Consider the following 19,480-nt stretch of genomic DNA (forward strand, 5'->3'; position numbering starts at 1 on the left):
AAAATCACCGCGGATGGTGACTACAGCCAGGAAATTAAAAGACGCTTATTCCTTGGAAGGAAAGTTATGATCAACATAGATAGCATATTCAAAAGCAGAGACATTACTTTGCCAACAAAAGTCCATCTAGTCAAGGCTATGGTTTTTCCAGGGGTCATGTATGGATGTGAGAGTTGGACTGTGAAGAAGGCTGAGCACCGAAGAATTGATGCTTTTGAACTGTGGTGTTGGAGAAGACTCTTGAGAGTCCCTTGGACTGCAAGGAGATCCAACCAGTCCATTCTGAAGGAGATCAACCCTGGGATTTCTTTGGAAGGATTGATGCTAAAGCTGAAACTCCAGTACTTTGGCCACCTCATGCGAAGAGTTGACTCATTGGAAAAGACTCTGATGCTGGGAGGGATTGGGGGCAGGAGGAGAAGGGGACGACAGGGGATGAGATGGCTGGATGGCATCACTGACTCGATGGACAGGAGTCTGAGTGAACTCCAGGAGTTGATGATGGACAGGGAGGCCTGGCGTGCTGGGATTCATGGGGTCGCAAAGAGTCGGACATGACTGGGTGACTGAACTGAACTGATACCATATCTTGGGCTTCCATGGAAGCTCAGACAGTAAAGAATCTGCCTACAGAGCAGGAGACTGGGGTTCGATCCCTGAGTTGGAAAGATCACCTGGAGAAGGAAATGGCAACCCACTCCAGTATTCTTGCTTGGAGAAATCCATGGACAGAGGAGCCTGGTGGGCTACAATCCATGGGGTCACAAAGAGATGGACATGACTGATCAACTAAGCATGCACATACACATATCTCCAAGTGGCCATGGGCTTGAGGGGATAAGAAGGAGAGTTTGAAGTGTGCCAAAGGTTGTCTGTAGGTTAATATCTGTAACAGATAAGAACAGTTATCAATTTTATGAATTATGCTTTGGCTGGACTTCTCCTTCTAGACTTATCAAGAACACTGCATTTACTTATGGGCCTATGTCATTGTGTTTGAATTTTACAAATCTTACATCTCACATCATTGAAAAAAGTTCTTCAACACTTTCATAGATGTAACTATTAAAAAAGCACAGGTTTAACTGAATATAATTCTTGAATTTTCTAAGTGTTATTTGCTGTAAACATCATTTGTCCTGGGTTAATCATAGAATATACCATGATTTTTTTTCCTCCCTCTCTCCCCTCCCCACTTATTTTAAAATCTTGCTGGCTCTTTTCCCCTTGTTTTTTAAAATACTCAATCAATTGGCTTAGCCTACTTTTTTTTTTCTGCTGTGTCACCTTTTAATACAGGTTTTCATCACCTCTGCAAAAGGGATTTTTTTTCTCCCTAGTGAAAAAGATGTATTGGTAAGAGGTCCCACAGCCTATAAACTGTTTCCTTTTAATTCGGGCCCTAGCCGTTTGGCCTGGCTCACGTTCAGGTAGTATTATAACTTGTCTGAACCCCTTCTAAAGGGCCTCCTGCTCGTGTATTTATGCCTGAGCTCTTGGGTGAGCTTTGAAATAGCTTCTCTAAAGACTGATGGGATCTGTATGTTCACCTCCAGTCCACATTGTAATAAAGTATGCCCCTTGCTTTAAACTCCAGAGGTTCTGACCTCACCAGGTGAGGCTTTCCCTGGAAATGGCCCCCTGAGGCTATTCCCAACTGCACAGTTTATATGTCGGATACCAATAACAGTGTTCTCTCTTAAGGGTTTTTTTTTCCCCCCTTAACATTGTTAGCCACTTTCAAGTTCAACCTTAAAGTTCTGCATAGGAAGTATTAGGAGGAGATTTCTAAAACTACTAATGCTAAATCTGTTAAAGCTTTTTCTTAGCATTCAAAATGGTCAGGGTCTTTGTGCAAACTGCAAATTTTGCAATAGTGTGTTCACTTTAAGTAGGGTGGTATCATATGGGAAAGAACAAAGAAATCTTTTGTCATTAATGTCATCGCCAAGAACAGGAACTGATGTTATTCGAGCTTTGATCTTTGTTTTCTTTCCCTTCCCCCACTGCTTAATTCAATTATGTATCCCTCCTTTACATAATACAAGTACCACTCCTCCTCAGCTCCTCAATTACAGACTATTCAGCAATCCTAGCTGTCCTGAGATTGAGCCAGTGTATTTTGGCATTTTTTTATTCTAACCTCTAACAGGTACTGCATGTTCCAGACAATTTTCTTTTTAAGGCCCCCAAATATGAGGCTACATAGATAATAGCTCATTCAGTAATCAGTAGATTATGAAGTGGTTAAAATGTAGATGAAAATTAATAGATAGTTTGAGACAAGAGGCTACTTAGATTCCTTTGATGAGAAGATGCATCAGCTTACATCTAACCTAACTGTCTGCTACTCCCTTGTACCCAAATAACTAGGCAATTGCAACTTTTGTGAAAACATTTCAAACCATATTTATATTGTATGACTGGTCAATGCAGTTTTTAAATAACTGTGGTCAAGGATTGACAACGTAAAAAGGAAAATTAAAACTTCTTTCATCTTTATACCTCACCTTTTTACTGTCACTTGGATTAGCATCAATTACTATGTTCTTTTTTTGGGGAGGGGGCAGGGGGAGAGTAGGGAAAGGTGGAGATTGATAATTGTTTAAAAGAGATAGCTGGCACACCTTGATAGATTTGTAAACATGTATCTGTGCTCAGCGTAGTACAGAGCAAACTAAACTCAAGAAGATTTATGTCCTCTAGAAGCTTATGATCTCTGTATGGAAAAAATAGAACAAATGAAAAAGCATTAAGGAATCATTTCTATAAGTAGTTAGATGTAAAACAAAATGAAACTGATAGTTGTGAAAAAAAGGATTAATGGGAAAGGACACCTGAGGAATTAATTGCAATCTCTCTTTAAGGTTTTGTAGCAAAGGGATTTTAATTGTGATAATAAGGTATGAGTTTATTGAACCAAAGCTGGGAAGGTCTCCCAGACATGAAGTCTTGTCTAAGAAGAAGAGCAGAAGAATGAGCTGCTAGAGAAACTTCTTCCTTTTAACACAGGGAGCCAACTCCATCTTATCACCCCTGATAGTGACATCGGGTTTTTCTTTCTTGGTTCAAAACATTTCCATAAATTGCAATTACTTCCCACAGTGTCGAATACATTTTCCTTGACAAAGGTGATTACTAGGTATTAAAGTCTAATCCCATAAGAAATTTGTGAATTGTTAAGCCTATTTCTTAACTAGTCAAGAGAAAATCCTTCCTTCTCATATGTTTTCATGCTAATGTTGCACGTTATCACCTGCATGTCAGGAGAAATATTTTCAGGCAAAGATGGTCCTTCTTGAAAAGAATAAGGAAACTTACTTTGCTCTAAAGAGATCATTATAGACTTTGATCTTTTCAGTTCTCATCAAAGGACTTTTACACAGAAAAGTTATCCATAAGTTAAATCGCATGGATGAAAATATTAGTGTAAAACCAAAATGTATTTGAAAAAGTAATCAGATTACAAAAGGTCATTTATACAGAAAAAGTGCACTTTACAATAATAAAAAAATTGTAAAAATATCACAAATCTTTATATGCTAAATGAATAGCACTAAAGAACACTATATAAAAAATAGAAACATAACCTCTGTGAATAGAAACATAATATTGTTCTCTGTCTTTGATGCCTCCCACAGATCAAGAAAAAAAATACAAATCATTTGAAAAAAGTAATTAATATGATTAAATTAATAATATATTTAAATATAAAATCTACAACATGTGATATATATACTATTCATGAAACATGTAGAAAACTGTTATCTATAATTTCACAAATAATTCAAAACATTTTGCAAAGCAGAAATTATGCAGGGAACATTCTCTGACTGCTATAAAAGAAGAAATAATAATAAAACACTAAAGAAACAAAACAAACAAAAATTTTAACTATGAGAAATTTACAGTAGTTTTGCTAAATAATTTTGTTTGGGCCAAGAAGAAATAAAAATTAATAGTTAGAAAATACTGAAATTAGTACACTACAGTTTAACGCTTATGAAATGCAGCCAAGGTGATGCTCAGAAACAAAATCACAGCCTTGGAATATTTTTATAATTACATGAGAAAAAAAAATAACCAAGCATTCAATTCAAGAAATTGGTGAAACATTCTTAAGCGAAATAGAAGAAAAATAATAGTAAAGATAAAAGCAGAAATTATTAAAGAGAAAGATAATAGAAATATTAAATAAATATAAAAATATAAAAAAACAGAAAAACTTTTGCAAATAAAACCAAGAGGGAAATGATCATGATGATAATTATAACAATAAACAGCTATGATATACTGTATGCTTCTCTGTAGCAGATGCTATCCTTAAAGTTTTGTATGTTAATTCAGTTATTCCTTAAAGCAAAATTGAATGTTGTTAAGGTGATCAGATGCAACAGAAAAATGATAACGTTTTTAGCTTCTTGAATATTAGAAATAGTCAATTTATTGGAACAGTGTCCTATTTGCATCTCAGTATGTCTAAGAGCAGAAAAGAATGACTAGATTCCTGGAATTTAAAGCCTTTTCAACATACTGCTACCAATATGAAATTTTGGTAATATTTCTATCATTCATAAGCAAAAGTGTTATTGTATTCCAACTAGGCATTAGGGTCTGTCCAGAGCAGAGAAAATAGCACTGGAAAAGACCTACAAGTTTCCATTCTTATAAATTTTATCCTTTATTGGGGTGAGTGGAGCAAGTCTTGATTTTAAAAAAATACACAAGGAAACATCTGAGAGTAAAAACTGATATGAGGAATAAAACGAACCAATAGGCTACAGACTCATGGGCTAACTTTCCTCAGCAGGTGATATTTAAGTTGAGATTTGAATGATGTAGGCAAGATACATAAAGATCAGATTGAAAAGAACTTCAGAAACAATCTCATATTTTAACTTAAAACTTAATTTAACCTTTACATTGGATTTTATAATATGTGCATGCTTTCTGTTGCTGCTGCTGCTGCTAAGTCGCTTCAGTCGTGTCCGACTCTGTGCCACCCCACAGACGGCAGCCCACCAGGCTCCCCCGTCCCTGGGACTCTCCAGGCAAGAACACCGGAGTGGGGTGCCATTTCCTTCTCCAATGCAGGAAAGTGAAAAGTGAAAGTGAAGTCGCTCAGTCGTGTCCGACACTTAGCAACCCCACGGACTGCAGTCCACCAGGCTCCTCCGTCCATGGGATTTTCCAGGCAAGAGTACTGGAGTGGGGTGCCATTGCCTTCTCCGACGTGCATGCTTATTTTAATGTAAATGTAATGTGGGATTCTCCCCTCTCCGATATTAATGTCATATTTATTAAAATATCCATTTGAACTTAGCCTTCTGAATTTAGCTGCTTTGACTTCATTTTGACACTTCTTATGAAATATTAAATATTGTCTTCCTCCTTAAACTATCTCCTCATCTTTTTTTTTCCTTCCTCTTATCTCTGGCTCTCACTGCCATCTGAATTCATTCATGAAATGAAGGATGGGGTGAATCATTTGAGATATTACTTGTTAATAAAAATTGTGACATCAGAAATGGCCTCAGTCAACCATGTCCACATAAATTAAGGTAAAATCAAATTGATGGTTTCAAAATAGTCTATTTTACCCCTTACCAGACTGTCATTCATCTCTAATAGTGACCATTTGAAAAAATATTTAAGACTATAACAAATAATTCAATTCTAATTCTAGTAAAAACATGGCAAAAATTTAGATCCGAGATCCCACCTCTCTTGAAGACTATACTAGAAAGAAAACAACAACTGCAAAATTCATGAATCCCATTCCAGGGAAATTAGAAAATAAGTTTCAGATTGTGTATATGCTAACTAGACAGCTGAGACTGACAAAGCCTTTCAGTTGTCCTTACAGAAAGAGGCAATAGGAGTGATAGTGAAAAATTAAAAACAAGAGTGTGAGAAAGTTAGTGGTGGCAGATCTCAGAAAGTGACAGATAAAAACATCTTCTATATACTGACTATATCTATTGATGATAGTGGCCATGAACACACTGAAGAAGCACAGAAATGACTCCAGAAACATTGAGGGAATGGGTTAGGTTCTGAGAGTGGGGAGAAGACATGGACCACAAAAAGCGTACTTATTAAGAAAGCTTTTATCCATAGACAATGATATTTGTAAAACTAGAGGATGTCATCCCTCTACAATCTCACAGGGAGCTTAAGATAAAAAGGGACTAATGTCAAAGAGATTTGTACACTCCATTTGTCTAATGGAGTAGACTATTAATTGATAAATAAGAAATCAAAAAGTTTAATTACATTAAGCTGAATCAAAATGGACAGAAACCAGACAAAATAAAAAGATATTTGAGCTTCAAAACTCAAAATTTCTACAGATATAAAGCATGCTGGGAAAACTATGTAGATTCAAATATTGGCAATTACTAATGGAAAAGGAAAAATGATTCAGAGGGAAAAACCAGGACCTCAGACAGAATAGCCAAGGCTCTCGAAGAATCATTATCAGGGAGTTGAATTAGACCATGAACACTGCTGAATTTCAGAATTTCTGTGAGCCATTGACTTTTACGTGCCTCCTGTTCTTCGTTTTCAGTCAGAGTATCTACTGATTCTATCTTGAGCTGTCAATGTCTGTGGGGGTGTGGGTGAGGGTAGGATTAAAGAGCACATAGAACTATTTATTTACTTTAAAAAATTGTTATCACTTTTTTTTGATTTTTTAAATTATGAAAATATGATAACACATTTACAGGAAACTTGGAAAATACACAACAAAGTTACATATAGTTCCACTATATATGACAATTTTTTTAAGTAGATAAATTAAGATTTTAATTGGAGTTTCAATATCAAACTCTCAAAAATTAATGGAATGAATATACAGAGAAGTAGAAAGACATAGTAGACCTGAAAAGCACCATGAAGCAATTCAACATAATTAAGATTTATACAATTTTCACACAACAGTAGGATACAAATTCTCACATCGTCCTAATTTAGATGATGAAATCCTGGAGTGCACATTGATACAGTAAGAAGGTAAGATTTTTGCAAATCTTGGGAGGAGATTAAAGTCTTTCAGATATGGTAGAAAGAAAATAGTTTGTAACCAGAGGATGAATGGTGTAGATTAAAGATAACTACAAATAATCATCTACTTTTCTCATTGAGAGTTTGACTCTAATTCCCTTCCCCTTAAATTAGAGCTGAATCTAGTGACTTGTTTTCTCAATAGAAGACAGTTGAAGAATCATTCAACTACTTCTGAAGTTGACACTAGGTTATAAGAAGCCCTCTAGCTTCTACCCAGGCTTCTTGTAATACTATTTGTGCCATGAGCTACCATATAAGTTTGACTACCATGATAGAGATAACACTCGGAAAGGCCCTACAAGTACGTGGGAAGGGAGAGGGTCCCGAATGAGCCCAGACTTCTGGCTATCTCTTTCAAGTCATCAATGTGTAAGTTACACCATTTTAAAACCTTCAGACCAGCCAAGCTAGCAGCTGAACACCAGCAAGTAATTTCACTTGATGAAATATGGAGTAGAAGAATTTCAGCTGAGCCTTGTCTGAATTTTTATCCACAAAATTATAATATACAATAAAATGCTGTTTTATGCTAGGATGGTTTGTTAGGCAACAATAAATAGGAGAACTTTCCTAGTAGAAAAATGTTACACTGTCTGGGAAAATACGGGAATAAGGGTCTTATAATGGGGTCTACTAAAGCTGAAACTCCAGTACTTTGGCCACCTCATGCGAAGAGTTGACTCATTGGAAAAGACTCTGATGCTGGGAGGGATTGGAGGCAGGAGGAAAAGGGGACGACAGAGGATGAGATGGCTGGATGGCATCACTGACTCAATGGACGTGAGTCTGAGTGAACTCCAGGAGTTGGTGATGGACAGGGAAGCCTGGCATGCTGCGATTCATGGGGTCGCAAAGAGTCGGACACGACTGAGCGACTGAACTGAACTGAACTGAATGAGGTCTTATTATAAAACTAGCCACTGGAAAACAAATACAAACCTTATGAAAGATCAAAGCCTCAGTGAGGAAAAAGCAAAGAAAACACAGCATTGTGAAAGACTTAAAATGCACACAGACATACACACTATGGGATTTTGCAAAGGGCGTATGTTTCTAGGAAGCAATTTGTCAATATACATCACAAATCTTAAAATTTACTATATATTTTAAACTGTTTACACAGAAAAAAATAATCTTGCAAAATAAATCATGAGAAATGTTTCTAAAATTATATGTAAAGGTGATTCATTTATAATAGTAGAAATTTGGAGTCATCATTACTACTCCAAGTGGGATATGACTTAATAACTTGTGGTTTAGCATGTAACAAATTAATATGAAATCACTGAAAAGCATGTTCTTAAGAATATTTAATAGCATAAAAGCCCCTCTAGATGAAATGCTAAGTGCAAAAGAGCAGAAAACAAAACTGTAGTATATGATGATATTTTATAGGAAAACAAAAAATTTAATATATAGTTTTGTGAAAAATTGAAAGACAAAAACAAATTCCATACTGTTCACCTATGAGGTTGTAGGAAGAACATTTTATTATTATCTTCGGGATACCCTCTTGTATTTCCATTCATGATGTTAAAATTATAAAAAAATATTTAAATTATTAAATAATTACATCCTCAAACTAAGGATTTGCCATCTTCCACAGAGGAAGCTATCTATGCTCTCTTCTAGAGTTATGAGGTGAAGTCTAAGTTATGAGGAGAGGTGATGGTTGAACCAGCACAACTAAAATTTACAATTTATACCTTGTGGAGACATGTTTGGATCAAAATTCTTAAGCATAATTTATTCCCTGGGTTTTCTGGAATATCTATTGTTCCTGAGGTGCCCATGGATCTCTGGTTAAAGGGGGATTTCTCTAGCTACGTAACCAGTCTACATGCATTTTTGTTTTCTCAAAAATAAATGCCAAACCTTGCTTCTAGGGGCCACCATCTAGCCAGTTAACATTTACTGCTAGACACTGAACTTTGAACATATATTACTCAATTATACACAACATGGAAATATCATACCTCTGATAAGCTGTGCAGTGTGTCTATATTTAATTCATGGTCCCTAATAAAACTGGATAGTTTGAATGTACTTACCCATATCTTAAACATTACAGAAAACAGAGAAAGTTTCCTAAGACACAGCTCTCTCTTGGTTTTCTATTATTGTTGATCTAGGTCTTTCTTGTACATTAGGTAAATTTGAAAGTTGCATTAATTATTAGGTTACTCATCATTTTTTCACTCCATTGTCTCTTGGTATCATGAAAGAGTTAAACCTCCTCCAAAATCACCATCTACGAGCCATGTGCACAGCAGGAGCATCTGCTCATTATTAGATTATGTGACACTAGTCAGGGTAGAACTCCAAGGAGACTAATAGCAGTGGAAGCACAGTTGTGGAGAAGCAACCCACAACTTGAATTGCCAGGACACAAAATTACCCTTTGGTCTTGGCACAGAGATGCCTCAATTTTTTTTTTCTTTTTTTCTATGCTGAGCTTTTCACTTCAAACAAAAAACATTCAAACTCATTAATTTATGTTACTTTCAATCAAAGATTTGAAAATATGAAAAGATTAATTTTTAAATGTCTAAATATTCTGTCTTCTGCCTAGTTTTCTCATACCCTATTTTCCCACCCAGAAAGGAAGAAGAAAGTGCCTGGTATTTAACTGGGCCTGAAATCAGAGGAGCTGAGTACCACAAGAAAGGCTGCTCTTTTGATATTTTTGGCAAATGCCAGGGGTGGATGTTCTAGAAATCTGGCCAAATTTTCAACCCAATTTTGCAGACTAACTAACTTGTGAGATTCTAAGCATTTAAAAAGAAACAGATAAGCAACTCAGCAACAGATTTTATTATTATAACTAGAAGCTAGACACTAAAGGTCTTTGGGTTCAACAGAGGTGACATTTTTACAACTCACATAGCCCTATTGCCTAACTCCATAGACTAGTCCGAGGAGAACTTGCAGGCAGGGCACATTCCCCACATTAGGGGACAGACTCACCGCAGAGCCAGAACAGGATTTTCTAGTGGCTTGATGAGTCTAGTAACCAATGCACTGGTCAAAACTAGACGCCACATCGGATGTTTGACAATCCTGCTCTACAACAGCTTTGTTTGTAAATGCAACTGTGAACAGAACTTCTAAATATAACTTTTCTTTTTATTAAAGAAGTATATTCTTGGTGCATACCACTCCAAGAAACAAAGTAAGAGGGAAGTATACAGGAATGTGTAGAGAAATATTTTACAGGACTTTTCTACAGCAGAAACTCACTGATTAAAAATAATCCCTAAATATTTTACAAATTATGAATTTAGCCTGAACTGAGGAAAAAAATAAGGTCATTGTCTCATACATAACAAGTGAACCATCATGTTGGAATGTGAACAGCTGCCCACTTTCAGTTGAGCTGAGGCTTACTTTTCAGTGTATATGTGTTAGTTGCTCAGTTGAGTCCGATTCTTTGCGATCCCATAGACTAGCCTGACAGGCTCCTCTGTCCATGGAATTCTCCAGGCCAGAATACTGGAGTGGGTAGCCATGCCCTTCTCCAGGAAATCTCCCCACCCAGGGAGCCCACATTGCAGGCAGATTCTTTACTATCTGAGCCACTAGGGAAGTACTCAAACCTTCTCCCTATCAACTATGTTGGGCCACGCCTCACTAGAGAAATTATTCAACACTATTTTTTCAACTGGTACCATGTGCTGCTATGAAGATTTCTTTCAAAATGTGACATTTTGAAAGGGAAGCTATTATGCTATTAATTGTTTAACACATAATTTGGTTTTCAGATTAGTTAGCTGAACACTGAGGGATCACAGATGAGTTTTTAATTAAAGAAAATAAAGACTCAGATGTTTTTCTGACCAAGGTGGATATTAACTATAATAAATGGAGGCACTGCCAAGAAAGTCAAACTTTAGTTTGCCCCTGCATTCATATATTGATTTAAGACTGTAAGTCTTTGTGGTGTGCACAGAAAAAAGAAAATAACAGTAGATCCAAAATGGAGACTCAGATAATGAGTGGCCACAATTGCAGCGGACCTAGAGAGTCCAAGATGAGGTGAAAGTGAAACTGAGTGAACTAGGAGCCAGGAATTGTCAAATGTTAGCTCATACTTGTCGTCTTGTATTGTCAATTATTTACCAAAGTGCTTCCGATCCAGAAAGATGAAGGTAAAGGAAGAAATATGGAGATACAAACCTCATGTTACATGTCATGTCCCTCAGCCTTTATTGCATTTTGTTCATTAAAATAATACAGTTTAAAAGACCTTGGAGTTACTGTTACTATTATTGTTCAAAATATCAATTATTGTTTAGCATAACTATCTTTCCTCCTTAAAACCGTAGTATTTCCTTGCTTTCTTTGACACCACTCTTCCTCAGCTTTCCTTTAACATCTCTCAATACTCCTCAATTGTTTATTTATTACACCTCTACATGTAGTACCCAAGATCCATCTCTCTTCTCTAGGGGACTTCATCTGGTTTCATAACTTTATTTAATACCTTTACGCTAACAACTCACAAACATATCTGCATTTCCAATCTTTCTCTTCAGCTCCAGATGTATAATTGCCTGCAAGCTATCTCCATTTGGAGAACTAAGCCACCAGTACCCTAACTCCTTAAAGAAACCACTCCAGACCATCCTCTCAGACTGGTACCCCTATAGCCTTCTCTTCAGCCCATGTCAGCTCCATTCTTTTTTTCTTCTAATTGTTCAGGTCTTAAAACTGGGAGAAAATTCCCAATATCCTTGCCTCTCTCACATATCTCACAACATCTAATATGTCATAAATCCTATGGGTTTAAAATGTCCACTTCTCACTACCCTCATTGCCACTACACTCTCAAAAAAATATAGTCTTTTTTTTTTAAGTTTTGCAATTGACCCCTAAATGGTTTTCCAGTTTTTACCCTTTCTTTTAGTCCCCATTTGGCAGGCATATATTTTAAAAATTCAATGTAGATCATAGCATTTCCCGATCTAAATTTTCTGGTGATGTCTAATCTCATTTGGAGTAAAAGCCAAAGTTCTTATGATATCCTATAAAACTCGACATTATCTGGCTCAACATCCAACTCTCCAAGTCCATTTCCTTTCAACCTTCAACTTGATTTCTCCCTGCCCATCATCTACACTAGTCTCCCAGGAACATGTGTAACTTGGGGCCTTGCCACTCACATGTTCTACTCTGTCATGGACACTTCTCTAAATATCTGCCTGGTTCACTCTCTTCCTTTAGGTCTCTGCTCTTTTATCATAACATCAGAGGCTTCCTTGACTACTCGATATAAAAATAGAATCACTCTCCTTTTTCTAATTCAAACAGAATTACTAGATTTGCAGTGGAGACTGGGGATGGGTGGCATTCAGCTATATTTTAATCTCAAATGTACAGTAAATAGTTCAATTTTTAGTATATTGACCTAAATATAACAGAGGGCTATGTAACAGAGGGATAATATACTTATCCTAAAAATTATTCCCAAATATTGCATAGGACATACTTAGATTAAAAATAATTTGTTGTTTATCTGAAATTCTCTTTTTTACTGTCTTGTATTTTATCTGACTAATCTAAACCCACCTTAATACCCTCTTTCTCCTTCTATTTTAGTTTTCTCCATAGTATATATTGCCATGTGATTTATCACATAAGTTTTGTTTCTTATCTGTCTCCTGAACTAGACTGAGAGGAGGAACTTTGCTTTATTCACTAACCTATCTTAACACCAAGAACAATGCCCAGCATGCAAAGATTTATCAAATTAATGAACAAATGAATGTTGATAGGCTACTGCACAGACCTTGGGGATGTGGTCTACTTTCCCATGGCTTTTCTCCCTTCCCCTCACCATGCCACTACCTTCTCCCTTCTCCTTCCTCTCCCCTTCCCATCCCTGGCTAGAAAAAGGCCAGGATCTGAAGCCCTGATTTGCCAGTTATGGGGATCCAGGAAAATTCTCCTAAGCCTCCCCATTGTGAAGGCTCCTTTGCCAAACCTCAGCCAACCAGTTTCATTTTCTCATGCTTGCCTGGTGTTTTTTACATAGCAACACAGGAGGCGGAGTAGTTTGGGGATTCTTAGTGGGCGATGTTTTCAGAAGGAAAATCCCTGTTGGATAGCGAATGTCATTCTGAATTCTTTAGATGTCAGGGTAGAGCTCACAGAAAGTCACTGTTTATGTCTGAAACAAATCTTTATGATGTGATTGAAAATGCTCTCAGTTACTCTAACTTACTTTTATTAAAAAAGTTTAATGTGTTTTTATTTCTTTCAGGCAGTAGATAAAAAGGTGTCACACAAATATTGATTTAAAATCCTAGCAAGTTTGCCCTCTTTTCCAAATCTTTTTGTGTGTGTGTGTGTGCTCTTTGAGAACAAATACACGCTTTCATAGATTTGTGTGTGTGTGTTAGGATTACTTTGTGTCAGGGAATAAATCACTATTTCTTATATTTTTAGGAAAAGATATATTATTTTCTAGTTTTATATCAACAAAGTAAATTCAGCAATGCAATGTATTATCTAATTTATTAAAATTATTGTTATTATTACACATTATACAAAAGTGTGCCTGAACTCAACTATAGCCCCTAAGAAATTATGCCCAGCAGAAATTATAACACAAGATATTTTATAGCTTTAACTTTTAACTAGAAATAAGATTAAAATGATAATATACCTGATTTCACAGACTAAGTCCATTTTATGGGTTAAAAAACCTAAGATTTTGTAAAATAGATAAAAATCTAAAATCAACAAAAATGCTATAATTTTTTAAATTATAAATTCCAAGTTTCTCAAATCCCAAACAATTAGCACTTCAAAGTTAATGATTACAATTTAAAGAGATAACAATAACTTCTATGATAAATAATCTGTCAATGTTAATGTCCTAGATGAAATACTAAAGTAAAACTTCAGTATTTTTTTCATGACTCTATAGTGAGCCATATTATATATGGTTATGTTTTGTCTGAAAATCCTTGTCCTTTATAATATCTTGCTTTCATTCTTCATTGAAAACTATTCCCAAACTCAGTGTCTCCTTGAACCCCATAACTAACCTGATCCTGATCCCAATTATGGAACCCTCATTTCAACTTACAGGCAAGAAAGAACCGTCCCTCTATTTTCAGTCTATCATGTATACACTTCCAAAATCTCCAGGCATGCTTCTCACCTTGAACTTATTAGATCATATTATAATAAAAAAAAAAAAAGTGAAAAATTACTATTGTGTGCCAAGGACTTTTCTATGCAATTTACAAATAGTAACTCATTTAATCCTAACACACATTTCTGAGTAGAGCCTTATTTCTATTTCTCAGAAAAGATGACGGAGACCTACAGACAGAGTAACCTAGGATCCAGCCAGAGACTACAGTTTTAGAAACCTGGCTTTCACCCACTAAAGTGCCTTCCCTTGACCTGTATGACTGTATATCCAACACCTGACTGTGAAAGCTTTAAGTTCAGGGGCTCTTTATTAATAAACCTTGTGTCTCCAATGCCAGACATAGCTCCTGAATCATAGTAGAAATTACATGCTTGCTTGCATGCCAAGTCATTTCAGTTGTGTCCGACTCTGTGAGACCCTATGGACTATAGCCCTCCAGGCTCCTCTGTCCATGGGATCCTCCAGGCAAGAATACTGGAGTGGGTTGCCATGCCCTCCTCCAGGAGAAATTACATAGTTACTGCTAAATTAAATGAAAGAAAGGAAAGAAGGAAGAAAAGAAGAAATGGTATGAGAGAGGAAGGGAAGGCAAATTAGAAATACATCTCTTTTTTTTAAGCAATTCATTTGGTATTTTAATCTGTCAGCATCCTCTGACAGGATGTGACATTTATTTATTCTGCCATTTATTCTACCAAAGACAAAGAAACAAACAAACAGATAACAAAACAAATCTTCACACAACCAAAGCAAACAAAGGGATGAACTAAGTCCTTATTTAAACATAAATTTCTTCCAGGACATCAAACATAAGACATACTAGAGTTTGAAGCACTAGTCATTCAATCAATCATCCACATGTAAATGTTTATTTAATATGTATTGAGTTAGCCAATTCCCATGGGGCACGTCCTCTTTTCTTTTCTTTTTTTTTTTCAGTGAAAAATATCATCTCCTAATATACATATTTATTAGTTATATTAATTGTTAATTACTGGTCAAACTCTTCTGGAATGTAAGTTCCACAAGGTGTACCTCTCTGTTTTATTCCCTGATGTATCCTGGGTATCTACAACTGTGCCTGACACAGATTACATAGACAGTAAATATTTCTTTAAACAATGAATCAGTGTGAAAAGGCATAAAAACTGAACAGAGTATGATACACTTAGTAATGGAAAGGAACTGACAGAACTTGGGACCAAAGGGAAATATATTAGTGGAGAAAATGGAGTCAAGAGCCATCAAGAACTGTGAATGAGATTGCCAACAACCAAACAGGGAAGTAGGAAAAGAGAAAGAGGGTTTGGGGGAAAGAGTTGGAGTTAAATTTTGAGTAGGTTTGAGTCACATGTGGAACATCCATGTGAATTCCAGTAGGCTACTGAAAATGACTTCCTACTTAAGAATCCCTAGTATGCAAAAGCATAAGGACCAAAGCCTTCAACACCTAATTATGAAAGTCAACATTGTGATAGAGTTCATAGTTGATTCCTTACTACTTAACCTTCTATTTTGAAATTATAAATAGGTTGGTATATATTTTGAAACCCAAAATAAATACAACATATTCTTTAGAACTCAGTGTGTCTATATATTAATATGTATGCATCCATTTGACTAGCTAATAGTAAGTTATTTGGAATATAATGTGAAATGCTCCTAATTTTACTGATAGGAAGATTGAAGGGAGTGAGCTAATGGCAATTATTTTGTTTTATAAATTAGGATTATGTTCACTAACTGAGACATGGAAAAGATTGGAGTTACAAGAGAGAAAAGACTGATGAATCAGAAGAGAACTATGGAATTAAGAGTATAAATGAAAATTTAAATTTTAATGAGGAAGAAGGACAATAGAAAGAGATCCAAGGAATAGAAAACATAACTGGAGCACAACTGTATGATGATTGATGTCCTCAGGAAAAAATATAAGGCAAGTATGTCGGTCGTGGTTGACCAGAGAAACAGAAGCAATAGGAACAACACACTCACAGGGTATACATACACACATATATGTGAAGTTTTATATATATCTTATGTCAAAGGGCTTTATTTTAAGGAATTAGCTCACAGGAGTGTGGAACTGGCAAGTCTGAAATTTAGAGGGCAAACTGGAAGGCTAGAAACTCACACAGGAGCTGCTGCTTCTTAAACTGACTGAATGAGGTCCATTCATATTATCAAGGATTATCTGCTTTACTTGAAGTCAACTGACTGTAGATGTGAACCATAACCTATTAACACTGAGATTTAGGTTCTATTAAGTAAGTGGGTATTATAGCCTCACCAAATAGGAACATAAAATTAACCATCACAGCAAGAATATATACAGCGTTCAGACTGAATAATAAGACAAAGGACACAGCTAGTCCAAAGTAACTCCCTGTATGTATCTTACCATTTATTGAGAAAATACAGCAAATGGTAAGAGGAGGTAGAGAAGACTATGGGAGCAGCAGATGGGGAAAGGCACTAGCTGAGAAGACAGTAGTCTAGTGTTAGTGAATGCTGGGCAAAGGCACATGCTGGGATCACTGGACCAGGAGCCAGAAGGCCTGGTTCCCATTTATTAGTCCTTTTAATTTGGTCATGCACCTGCGTGCTAAGTCACTTCAGTCGTGTCCAACTCTGTGAGACCCTATGGACTGTAGCCTGCCAGGCTCCTCTCTCCATGGGATTCTCCAGGCAAGAACACTGGAGTGGATTGCCATGCCCTCCTTCAGGGGACCTTCCGGACCCAGAGATCGAACCCCTGTCTTTTACGTCTCCTGGATCGGCAGGTGGTTTCTTCACCACTAGCGCTACCTGGGAAGTCCAGTTTGGTCAAAAGTAACACCATTTATCTGAGCCTAAGTGGAAATAATTTTACCTGTTCCACTGACATCAAAAAATATTTTTTTCAAGTCAAATGAGATAATATATGTGAAAGATTTATGTATCCATTTATCACTTCAGTTCAGTTGCTCAGTCATGTCCGACAGTTTGTGACCCCCAAGGATGGCAGCATGCCAGGCTTCCCTGTCTATCACCAACTCCTGAACCTTGCTCAAACTCATGTCCATCCCATCGGTGATGCCATCCAACCATCTCATCCTCTGTCGTCCCCTTCTTCTCCTGCCTTCAATCTTTCAAAATATCAGGATTTTCCAGTGAGTCAATACTTCACATCAGGTGGCCAAAGTATGGGAGTTTCAGCTACAACAACAGTCCTTCCAATGAATATTCAGGACTGATTTCCTTTAGGATTGACTGGTTTGAGCTCCTCGCAGTCCAGGGGACTCTCAAGAATCTTCTCCAACACCACAGTTCAAAAGCATCAATTTTTCGGCACTCAGCTTTCTTTATAGTCCAACTCTCATATCCATATATGACTACTGGAAAAACCATAGCTTTGACTAGATGGACCTTTGTTGGCAAAGTAATGTCTCTACTTTTGAATATGCTGTCTAGGTTTGTCATAGCTTTCCTTCCAGGGAGCAAGCATCTTTTAATTTCAAGCCTGCAGTCACCATCTGCAGTGATTTTGGAGCCCAAGAAAATAAAGCCTGTCACTGTTTCCGTTGTTTCCCCATCTATTTGCTATTAAGTGATGGGAGCAGATGCCATGATCTTAGTTTTTTGAATGTTGAGCTTTAAGCCAGCCTTTTTACTCTCCTCTTTCACCTTCATCAAGAGGCTCTTTAGTTCTTCTTCACTTTCTGCCATAAGGGTGGTGTCATCTGTATATCTGAGGTTATTGATATTTCTCCCAGCAATCTTGATTCCAGCTTGTGCTTCCTCCAGTTCAGCTTTTCTCATGATGTACTCTGATAAGTTAAATAAGCAGGGTGACACTATACAGCCTTTATGTACTCCTTTCCCAATTTGGAACCAGTCTGTTGTTCCATATCCAGATCTTACTGTTGTTTCTTGACCTGCATAAGACTTCTCAGGAGGCAAGTAAGGTGGTCTGATATTCCCATCTCTTGAAGAATATTCCACAGTTTGCTGTGATCTACACTACACCATCAAAGGCTTTGGTGTAATCAATAAAGCAGAAGCACATGTTTTTCTGGAATTCTTTTGCTTTTTCTATGATCCAATGAAGGTTGGCAATTTGATCTCTGGTTCCTCTGCCTTTTCTAAATCCAGCTTGAACATCTGGAAGTACACGGTTCATGTACTGTTGAAGTCTCACTTGGAGAATTTTGAGCATTACTTTGCTAGCATGTGAAATGAGTGTGATTGTGCCATAGTTTGAGCATTCTTTGGCATTGTCTTTCTTTGGGATTGGAATGAAAACTGAACTTTTCCAGTCCTGTGGCCACTGCTGAGTTTTCCAAATTTGCTGGCATATTGAGTGCACTTTCACAGTATTATCTTTTAGGATTGGAAACAGCTCAACTGAAATTCCATCACCTCCACTAGCTTTGTTCATAGCAATGCTTCCTAAGGCCCACTTAACTTTGCATTCCAGGATGTCCGACTCTAGGTGAATGATCACACCATCGTGATTATCTGGGTCATGAAGATCTTTTTGTATAGTTCTTCTCTGTATTCTTACCACCTCTTCTTAATATCTTCTGCTTCAGTTAGGTCCATACCATTTCTGTCCTTTATTGAGCCCATCTTTGCATGAAATGTTCCCTTGGTATCTCTGATTTTCTTGAAGAGATCTCTAGTCTTTCCCATTTTTTGTTTTCCTCTATTTCTTTGCATTGATCACTGAGGAAGGCTTTCTTTTCTCTCGTTGGTATTCTTTGGAATTCTGCATTCAAATGGGTATATCTTTCCATTTCTCGTTTGCCTTTCACTTCTCTTCTTTCCTCAGCTATTTGTAAGGCCTCCTCAGACAACCATTTTGCCTTTTTGCATTTCTTTTTCCTGGGGATGATCTTGATCACTGGCTCATGTACAATGTCATGAACCTCCATCCATAGTTCTTCAGGCACTCTGTCTATCAGATCTAATCCCTTGAATATATTTGCCAATTCCAGTCTATAAGCATAAGGGATTTGTTAGGTCATACCTGAATGTTCTAGTGGTTTTCCCTACCTTCTTCTATTTAATATGTATCTGTTATTGCTATTACCACAATCAAGCCTTTATGAACAGAAGTCTAGGTTATTCCATGGTGTTGAGTGAACAGGTCAACTTAAAAGCATATCAAATTCAACACTGAATGGAGAGTGTCACCAAATACAACTGTCCACTTTATGCTGCCCACTTTGTTCCTTCAGTCTTCTCCATTAGAGTTGCACA

This window comes from Bos indicus, chromosome 2, assembly GCF_029378745.1.
Source record: "Bos indicus isolate NIAB-ARS_2022 breed Sahiwal x Tharparkar chromosome 2, NIAB-ARS_B.indTharparkar_mat_pri_1.0, whole genome shotgun sequence".
Classification (NCBI taxonomy): Eukaryota; Metazoa; Chordata; class Mammalia; order Artiodactyla; family Bovidae; genus Bos; species Bos indicus.